The following is an 11,503-nucleotide window of genomic DNA, read 5'->3' on the forward strand; positions in this document are numbered from 1 at the left end:
GGAATGTAAAAGGTTCCCTGGTAACGATGGTGAAAAGATAATGTATATATCGAAATTATAATAAGGTTAGTCCGACTGAAAACTAAAAGTTGACTTGCTGAAGCTGTGACAAAATCTGCTACTTTGAAAAGGGATCACAAAGTTATTTTTGCTAATAAATGCCAAAGGATCTGACACGGATACGTGTTAAACTATGACTTTGTTTTCGAGAGTTTTTCAGGTGTACGACTGTGGGTAACATGTGGTTGGATCATCATCTCGATTTTTCATTGTTTGAAGTGTCTTCAGGAATTACGGGGTTTTAAATACCGATTGTAATCGTTAATATACATATGATGTTCTAAGATTTTGAACGGTACGAATATTTTTCTAGGATTCTATGAATAGAATTAATGTTCAAGCATAGTTTTGAAGTCAAAGTATAGCTTTGAAAGATGTAAGAATCTAAGACTGATGTTTTTTGTTAAATCTTGACTTGGATTTTGATTTGTCAAAATCAGAATATGTAATCAAATTTGGATGAGGATAGTTGATGATTGCTGAATCAGATTCGAAGGATGTAACATATTAGTTGTGAATTTATATATCTCTCGGGTATTACCTACCCGTTAAAAATTTCACAAGTTAATATTTTGTACAAGAAAATTTTATTACAGTCTTTATGAAAATATATGTATATATATTTTCTTTAGATATAATACAGATTTAATGAGTTAATATACTATTAAACTCATTTGATTTACGGTTAAGGCAAGAATAGATAATCTCTAAACTTTAGAAATTACATAATCATCGTAGAATGTTTCTCCAATAAAGTTATGAATTAATACTTCATCGTTTGTTGTTGTTGGTATTCCTTGATATCTACTGGGCGTATGTCGTTGATTCTTGGGGGACAATTTGTGAAGTTGATGTTCAAGATGCGGTTGTTGTTGGTGGTGGTAATGGTACTGTTGGTGTTGTTGTCGGTGGTACTACTGATGCTGATGTTGATGGTGCTTGTGATGCCTGTAAGTTGTGCATCATATTCTCCAAAGTCACTACTCGAGCGCGAAGCTCGTTAACTTCTGCTAGTACACCGGGATGATTGGCGGTTGGAACGAGTGAATGAACAATGTCTAAAAGTTTAGATAATATATATTCGTGGCGGGATACTCGGGAAATGAGGGTGTAAATGGTGTTTCGGATTGGTTCGCCGGTAAGTGCTTCAGGTTCTTCGCCGAGAGGGAAATTCGGTGGGTGGAAGGGATCGCCTTCTTCTTGCCTCCATTGACTGAGTCGGCTACGAACCCATCCCCAATCCATCCAGAATAGATGATGGCTAATAGGTTAATCCATTCCAGTTACACTGCTTTCGGAGCTCAGAAGGATTTCCATATCGGAATAGCTGTCGGAATCTGATGAACTCTAACTAGTTGAGGGGTTCATCTCGTACAATTTAGGGAACTGAATTTTGAAATGAATTAGATTATAGGACCTAGTTTGGTATTCTTCAATACATATTTCACATGTGTATATATAATACCAAGATTCATAAGTTACTGAGAAATTTTCGAAAGATGTCAGACAAAATTTACTGTAATAGATATGCAAAGATATGAAATTGTCTATACACTATCTATGAAATGAATGCAGTAAGATGCGTTTAGACTTAAGATGATAAGCATAGTTTCCGACAAGAAGTGATTAGCAAAACTTTTGACATGCAGCAAAGGTCGAAGTCCAGACTCACTAATGCATCCTAACAAATATCAGTTAGACACATTAATGCAAGACCTGGTTCGCTAAGACCACCGCTCTGATACCATATGAGACGACCCGTCCTAATCCATAAGGACGAATACAATAACATATGATTACATCGCGAGATATTTGACCTCTAAATGATACATTTTACAAACATTGCATTCGTTTTTAAAAAAAGACAAACTTCCATTACAACGAAAGTTGACAGACATGCATACTATCTCATAATATATCTAAACTATGAATGACTTCTTATCAATCTTGATGAACTTAATGACTCGAATGCAACGTCTTTTCAAATATGCCATGAACGACTCCAAGTAATATCTTTAAAATAAGCAAATTCACAGCGGAAGATTTCCTTAATACCTGAGAATAAACATGCTTTAAAGTGTCAACCAAAAGGTTGGTGAGTTCATTAGTTTATCATAATAAATCATTTCCAATAATATAATAGACCACAAGATACTCATATTTAGAAAATAATCTGTGCAGGTCTACTCCTGCTATAAAATTATTCATATGAAGAACATCGGAACCTTTCAAAACAACTCACCAACGGTAGCTAATGCATCGTGCAATGCAAAATCATCTCACCGTGGTAGTTAATACAATATAATTTTAATAACGGTAGCTAATGCATCGTGCAATGCAAAAATTTCTCACCGTAAATAATTTTACAACGGTAGCTAATGCGTCGTGCAATGCAAAATCATCTCACCGAGGGTATCTAAAACGGTAGCTAATGCGTCATGCAATGCAAAATCATCTCACCGTTACTAACTACTAAACAATATTACAACGGTAGCTAATGCGTCATGCAATGCAAAATCATCTCACCGAGGGTAGCTAAAACGGTAGCTAATGCGTCGTGCAATGCAAAATCATCTCACCGTTACTAACTACTAAACAATATTACAACGGTAGCTAATGCGTCGTGCAATGCAAAATCATCTCACCGAGGGTAGCTGAAACGATAGCTAATGCATTGTGCAATGCAAAAGCATCTCACCGTTACTAACTACTAAATCGAACCATTTCGGTAGCTAATGCGTCGTGCAATGCAAAATCATCTCACCGATGGTCGATAATACAATCTTTATAGAAATCGAACCTCTGAATCCAAATAATTCTATCATAGAATGTAGTTTTGAATACTTGTGTCTATTTCGTCAATCATTTATAAAAACAGTTCATGTATTCTCAGTTCAAAATATATCTCAAAAGCATTTAATAACACATTTATAAAAACAGCGCATGTATTCTCAGTCCCAAAAATGTAAAGAGAAAAAGGAAATCAAATGAACTCACAATATTGTATTTCGTAGTAATTAAGCATATGATGGCATTGAACAAGTGCAAGGTTGGCTTTGGATTCACGAACCTATATTAATTATATATATATTTATATGTTGGTCAATATCTACCTACAATTTAGGTCAAGTCATAGTGTACCACAATCCTAATGCTCGAGACTAATATGCAAAAGTCAACAAAAGTCATCTTGACCAAAATGAATTCCAAAATTTATACATTATTATTATATAGTTTAAATATAGTCGTTTTATTTATTTAAATATTTTTAACAGATTTTATTAGAGTAAATAATATAATTCATTTATTAATAAATAAAATTTTATATTAAAATTCATATAATAAAAATATACTTTTATATATCTTAAGTAATAAAATTTATAAAATTCATATAATATCATAAAGATATAATGATAGGTATTATTAATGTAATTATATTACATGTAGTAAAATATCTTTGTATCACATATTTATTTGATAAAATAATATCGATAATAACAATAATAAATAAAGTTGTATTATTTTGTAATAATAATTATTATTATTCTACTAAAAATAATAATCTTTATATTTACTAAAAATGATATTAATTATGATAAAATGATAATTTTATTAATAGTAATACTAAAATGATATTAAAAATGATATTTTATAATAACAATGATATTTCTATTAAAAATAATAATTTTAGTAAAAAAATAGTTTTAATATTATTAATACTTTTAATAATAATAATAATAATGAAAATGATATTTTTCTAAATTAATAACTTACAATATTTTTATTTCATCATGATACTTTTACTCATTATTTCCTAATCAATTCGTTTAATAGCTTTTAGTAGTCTTTTATATCGCATTCATAATAATGATAATAATAGCAATCATAATAATTAGATGATACTAATATTAGTTTTAATGATACTAATAAGTATTATATTACTATGAATGATAATACTAATAATTATAATAATAATAATAATGATATTAATAATAATTTTTAATGATAATAACAATAATAATAATAATACAATAACAATTTTCAATGATAATATTTACATAAATAATGATAATAATAATAATAATAATAATTATTAGATAATAATAATAACGACGATAATAACGACGATAGTGATAATAATCATTTTAACAATAATGCTAAAATTCAGTTGACTATAAATTCTAACCTGTTCATCGAAACCATTCGATATCTAAATGAAAAGTTATTGATTTTTCGTCAGCTTTCCATCGACATGCATATCATATACCTTGTCCTAGTAGCATATGTATCTAATTCAGGATTCATCATAACCTATCTAACGACAATATCCAACGTACAAGCATGCATAATCCTATATACTCGAGCACTAGTCAGGGATACACTATTAATATATAAAAGTTAAGTTATGAGTGCTCACGTATCAATATTGAGGTTCAATATTACAGGAAAGTACGTAGACGCGACGGAAATTATAAACACTAGTTTGACCTCACGAGCATACCCCTGAACCATACCCATAACCTTCATAGATATAACCCATAATTTCCGTAGCTCTGTCCCGCTCGTAAAACCCGTTTAGAATTTATTTACTCATGACTCCGTCGTAGTATTTTATGTATAATACTAATACTAATAATAATAATAACATTAATAATAATATTGATCTTAATATTAATATTAATAATAATAATTATTATAATAATTATAATTATAATTATAATATATATATATATATATATATATATATGTATATCCCTTCCTTCTTCTTATTAAAAGAAAAGCTAGAATAAGTAATATTGTTTTCAATAAGGAAATCTTGACCATTCATTTAATCAAATAAATTAATTGCAATCCTTGGATCAAAATATCAAATAAATATTACCTAATACAAATTTCATTTTAATTACACATTACTACACTACCCCTATTTAATTAGCCAATTATTTTGGGAAACAATTTTTTCTAAAAAACTTCAAACCCTTATACAGGAAATAATTATGGGCATATGGTTTTTAAATATGAAAGTGAACAATCAATATCCGTCAATTACGTTACAATTTAGTCAAATCCCTTAAATATCTTACTCTCTAGCGAATTTTCTCACAGATTTCAAATTTCCAATCTTCTTCTGCACCACATTCATGAAGGATAATCTTTATCCTTTTCATCGTTCGCGATATTGGCAAAAATAAGGGTTTTGATTGTTGATCTGATTTCGTTGGTTACGTTAGTGCAAAAATTTAGGGTTGGCGATTCAATCAGGAAACAGACATCAACATCGATCTATTCGATCTATCCTTTTGGCACAATTGAATCTGAACACCTTCTTTTATTGAAACGAATCGATGAACATGTTTATCGATTTTAATTCTGTAGAAGATGTTAATAAAAGGTATGATTACATCTTTTTTACCTTGCCAGTCATAAACATTCATTCATATGTTTCTAAATTTTGGGTATTTAATTTTGATTTATAACGAGTTGATATCTTAAGATTTTTCAATCTTCTAAAGTTATTTTTTTCATCAAACATCGATATTTTATTACTAGGTGATGAGGTATTCAAACGGATAAGGGAATCATTCAACCGGAAAAAAAAAATTAGCAACTCTACGACGGTTTATCATTGATTGATCGAAAGTTTGATTTAATCAGGTAAGAATTGCCCCTAAAGATTGTTTGCTAAATCATCTCTCCGCGAATCTTACACACAACGACGATAGGAAAACATTCTTAATAACTCCGTCGATTGTATGTATTATATAAAATTCCTGATATTTATTCTAATTTTTTATTTATATCCCTTGGCAGAAACTTTGTTTTAATGTATGAGTTATTATTATATGGTAAATGGTGCTTTATTTAAATCATATGGTAATGGTAATAGATAAATTATAGATATACCAGTTTCTCATAACTATAATCAAATCTGGTTGTATAGTTGTGATTTAATTTTGGTTATATCAAACTTGCACACATTCGGATTTAAGCCAAAGTAGGTGGTAGTGGTAGTTTTGTTGGGCGTGTTTTTTTTTTTTCCTTTCATGGATATGCTAACACACTGTTTTGGTTCATTTGATGGACTACTAATAAGATTAGACTTATTACATTGAATTGTCTTTGACAACCTTGTCTAAAACCCTCTTGAATAATTTATATTTGTAACCGTCTACCTCATATGTTTTTCCTTTTTTAAAAGGTTTTAATAGCTCATTTATGAATGCTTGGTTTGATTAATTATTAATTATAGGAATTATTTGACACTTCTGGATCATATTGAGGTTAATGGAGATCGATTAAAGTGTTTAGGTTATTATGATGGTATAGTCACAGGTCATCATACTACATGTTCTAAGGTACGTCATTCACTCATAATACGTTCTAAGTGATTCACTCCTAGAGCTACATTCTTAACTGTGACTGTAGCTGCTTTTTGGGCAGTAATTCTGCCCGTTTATTATTAAAGATCAGTTCCAAATCCATCGGAAATAGTGAGGTTTTTCAGTATTTTAGGAGGGAATGAGGGAGCACTCATTTTATAATTATCCTATAGAAATTTACATATACCCAACATTCTAGATGTCTTCCTATTTTGGGATGCTTTCAAACCCGTTTGGCCTATCTATTTAAGTTGTTTATGTAATCAGCACAAGTTGACCCATTCATATTTTAGTAGGTTAAAATCGACATGTTTGTCATTATGTAAACCCTTCTTATTTTATTGACCTTCATCAGTCAAAACTTTATGTATATTATTATGTCTGAATTTATTGCCTTTGTTCTTAGGTATACATTGTTTTGGGTATTTTTGCTAATAGAAGTCCTAACACCATTCATTACTCTCATAAAAGTAAATTTCTTTTACTCCATGTCGAAACCGTTTGTGCAGATGAAGAGTTTTACAATTGTTTTAAGGATTCAAGAAAGAATTGGTAAGTTCTATTGATTGTAAGGATTCAAGAAATAATTCGTAATTTCTATTGATTGTAAGTTATATTAAATTCGTTTTCTTAAGTTGATATTTGCAGGTTAAAGAATCAGAATGGTAATGGTAAATTCTCGAGAGTTTTTTTAATGGAAAGGAAATAGACGGATTAAAAAATAATAGTGATTCTCGAGTTTTAATTAGAAAGGATAGTACAATAATATTTTGTTAACAACACTCTCCGCCCATATTTGAACGGATTGGAAGGATAGGAAAACACTATCATCCCCTTTCTTTTCCATCGCCCAATAAATTTCTCTGCTATCATCATTACACCATTTCAATTTAGAATGACACCTTCATCTTCTTCTTATTTTAACAACTTTTAAAATCATTCATGGTGATTCATCAATCTATTTACTCTTAGGGTGTATATACCCTTTCTTTTTCTAAGTATATACAAATTCAGTTGACTTTTCTTATGGCTATGAATGAATTGTATTTGTAGCAATGGTTTTAGATGTCCGATATAACTTTACTTCCTATTTTTTGGCATGTAAGGTTTAGTTATATTTCTGAACTTATTTTAAAATATTTTATGGTGTACCATATCAGAATATCATACAATACTTAATTCAGAACGGATAATAGTGTTTATGTACCCTTATTCACACTTCTGGATCTTGCCAAAAGAGTTATATTGCATTATCTTTAGAGCAAATGGATTCATAGGTGATTTTCAATTTAATGTGATACGGGTATGCATTTGTTAGGATTTATTTGTTAGGGTTCAATTTATCAAGCCCCATGCTGCTGCAGCTTGCTTAACTGCCATTATATCTCTCATTTTTAGCTCATTAATTTGAACTTTACATTTTCCAGAATTATCATTACTTCTTCATTTCTTGATTATTTTGATGAAGTTTAATTTCGAGTTTGTTTCTAAATTGTTAACAGGAGAGAGATTTGCATACAAAGAGGACTGGATATACTGAATTCACGGATAAGACGTCAGAAACAGTTAAACCGATTGCTTCGGAAGTTGCTAAGAAAAATGATGATGATATGGTTGATGCTGCTACTGCTGTTGAACCTGAGGGTATATTATTAGTTATATAACTTTTGATAATTACATGATTGTATGTAATTTGTAATTGCGTGTTTGTCTATGATCTTGATCTTTATACTATCTTACGTCATTGTTGGTGATCAATGTCTTGACTCTTTTCGTGTGTGTCGAATCAGTTTGTAATCTGATACATCTAATTCACAGATAGATATGTTTGTGTACTGTTTTGTGTCATTTGATAACCTGCAAGTATAACATTCTTTTGCAACATTGTATATAAATTCAACATTTTTGTTTAAAAGTTGTTATTTTTAATGTCTGCTTATCAAATCGTACACAAATCCATACTTTGATAATGTGGATGTAAGATGACTGATAGAGCACACATGGAAACATACTTTAGTATTTGATGAAAAACCCCTTTTGTTCATAGTGACGTTGGTTGTATTCGATGAAGTGATGAACACATATATGGAAGTATATTAGTTTAATCTTATTTTTTTACATGTTCAGCATTTGTGAATATGCCATCTGACTTGTGGTTTTTCATGTGTATTTTTTTAGAAAAGGTTGATCCTGAAGTTGATTCAAAGCTACTTGAGAAGCTTGAGTCAATGGGGTTTTCCAAGGAAAGGGCAACCCAAGAACTCTAAGTATAATATTTTCTTTTGCGTTAATTAATAATCGAAGGACAACCATCCGGGCATAGCCTGGGTGGCCAGGGTGCCCCGCAAATGTCCAGTTGACCAAGTCAAATGGCTGTTCATCTCAAATAAGGCGAAGGTTCGATTCTTGAATCGGCCACCATTTGTGCTTGGCGCTGGAACAGGGGTTGGTTCCGACCACACTTGCCTGGGACTGCACACGACCCGGTAGGCAGTTGGCATCCAAAGGGTGCACGGGGTTAAAGGTTCCCCGCCGATCTAACCTTCATCTCAAATTAATAATTGAAGGACAACATTGATTTTACTGATTTATTTTTGTTATTTATATTTTATACTAGGGAACGAGCTCGCAAAAAGAAAGAAGAGGAAGAAAAGATAATGGAAAGAGCAAGGGAGAAGGTAATCAATATTTAATTTAAAATATATTTGCTGAATTTGTTGTTTTCATGTCAAATTTTACTTCTGGTTCTTATATTGATTTTCTATATGTATTCTTCATATTATCTTCCAGTTTGATCTTGTGGATGGTTTCAGTATATAAGTCTCATATATTCTATTCGGCTCCACTTGGTTATTCACCAACATAAATGTCGTTTATAACATATGCTATGATGCGTATTTATTCTGTGCATTTTGTTTGATCGATTCAATTAGAATTAAGCAATCCCCTAGAGTTTGCTGGCTGAGTGTCTCATGTATGTCATCTGGTTGTATGTGTATACTTTTACAGGCAGATGAATTACGCATTGATATCTTGAAGAAAATGTTGGATTTACTAAAGATAAGACAAAGATCTTTGGCATTGCTTACACTTCACAACTACCAAAAGCGATTAAGTTCCTTTAATCACCAATGAGATTCTATACTTGTATAAATAATTTTTATTTCTCTTCAGAATTTTTATTTATATTATCGTTATGTATACGTAAACTCAACAACCTTTTGTTTTTATGTGAACATCCTTTCACGTTATTTCATGTACACCATTTGAATCTACACACACTTTTTATTTATTGAGATAATTTATTAATCATTTTTTAAATAAAACTCGCGAATTCGCGGGTCTTTGACTAGTATATATATATATATATATATATATATATATATATATATATATATATATATATATATATATATATATATATATATATATAATCATATCCGTTCATTTAATGGTTCGTGAATCGTTGGAATTTGGTCAAGGTTAAATGAATATATGAACACAGCTTAAAATTTTTGAGATTCAACTTAACAAACTTTGCTTATCGTGTCGGAAACATATAAAGATTAAAGTTTAAATTTGGTCGGAAATTTCCGGGTTATCACACCTAGGACTTCTGGAAAATTGATTTTCAGATAGTTCGTTTCGAGTAGATGACTTTTCATTTAGGACTCGCCTAAATCTGATATACGGTTAGGATTTATAGCCTTCTGAAAATCACTACGCCTTTGTAATGACGTGGTGAAAGTTCTGACATACTCGCGCTTGAACCATCGCCACGGTCAAACGACATCGAGTTAGGATCTGAAAATTGGATAGCGGTACAAGGACTCACATACGGAGCCTTGGCAACTGACCACGTGTCTTTTCGATTTGTATAGAGGCCGTAGCAGCTGTCCGAAGTCAGCCTTTTGTTTCGATATCTATTCTTGTTGAAAACTTACTTTAGATTTTATGAATGATGATGATGATGATGATACTTAAGACTTAATTTATTCACTTTTAAACTTTTGGGGACAATATACTGACTTAGTGACCTTTGACTTAGGTTGACGACCTTTCGGACCGAGTTGCTACTTGCATACTTTTCATATCAACTTTTACTGCTTATTCACTGTGAGTTATAGCTTCCCTTTTTACTTTACTATTTTTGGGAATGAGAATACTTGCGCTTTTTATGTTTTACATACTAGACACGAGTACTTAAACTTTATATATGTGTGGGTGACATAACGGCACAAAGATTCCCCTTAGCTCGGTAACGTTTAGTCACTGGTTTATGAACCGGTGAACGCGAATCTTAGATATGGATCCATAGGGTTTGACATCCCCACTCGGGCTAGTCGCGCTAGCATTCAACGGGTGTTTAATACTTTGTAAACAGATGCACTCGGCAAGTGTACTTTTAGGGGGTAATATTACGTTAAGTTAGTTACCGGGTGCCCACGGATAAGTATATACTTTTCATACTGTTTTGAATACGAAATCTCGTGGTCTACGTTACATTACTGATTACAAACAAACTATAGCTCACCAACATTCGTGTTGACCTTTTAAGCGTGTATTTCTTAGGTGCTTAGACGTTGTTGCTTCCGCTGTTAGACTTACTGTCTTGGTGTTATAGACTTGCTGTTACAGACTCGTTGTGTTAGACTTCTGCTGCATTACTTAGAGATGTCTCAATCATGGAACTTTTATTTTACATTCGCAACTTATGTTATTTTGAATAATGGCTTTGTAACGACCTTTGTGTCACGTCATCTTTTGTAAAACATTTGAAGTTATCTTTTCATGAATGCAAAACTGGTTTTTAAACAGCATGTAGTGTTTGACCTTGTAATGATCCTGTTGTTGATGATCCGTACACGATGATTTTGTACGGGGCGTCACATACCATTTGAGCGGCTTCACTTGGGCGTTTAAGGTATTAATGTGTACTTATAAATGTTAAACAAATAACATGTTTCATGTTTAACCTAAATTGTCTTTTGTTTGAAGATGTGGATATGGGAGGCATACAAACACCGAATAGAAGCATACGCTTTCAAGCCGGTTAGTGATGG

General features: G+C 31.4%; 1 long non-coding RNA gene across 1 annotated transcript; it reads left to right on the top strand.

The window, feature by feature from the left end:
* Positions 1-5,122: 5,122 nt before the first annotated feature.
* On the top strand, positions 5,123-9,651 carry LOC139865804 (uncharacterized). The gene is made up of 7 exons (XR_011765111.1): positions 5,123-5,452; positions 5,611-5,715; positions 6,311-6,416; positions 6,950-6,992; positions 7,943-8,926; positions 9,058-9,118; positions 9,450-9,651. It is a non-coding gene; the product is annotated as an uncharacterized lncRNA (long non-coding RNA).
* The last annotated feature ends 1,852 nt before the right edge of the window (positions 9,652-11,503 follow it).

This window comes from Rutidosis leptorrhynchoides, chromosome 9, assembly GCF_046630445.1.
Source record: "Rutidosis leptorrhynchoides isolate AG116_Rl617_1_P2 chromosome 9, CSIRO_AGI_Rlap_v1, whole genome shotgun sequence".
In the NCBI taxonomy this organism is placed as follows: Eukaryota; Viridiplantae; Streptophyta; class Magnoliopsida; order Asterales; family Asteraceae; genus Rutidosis; species Rutidosis leptorrhynchoides.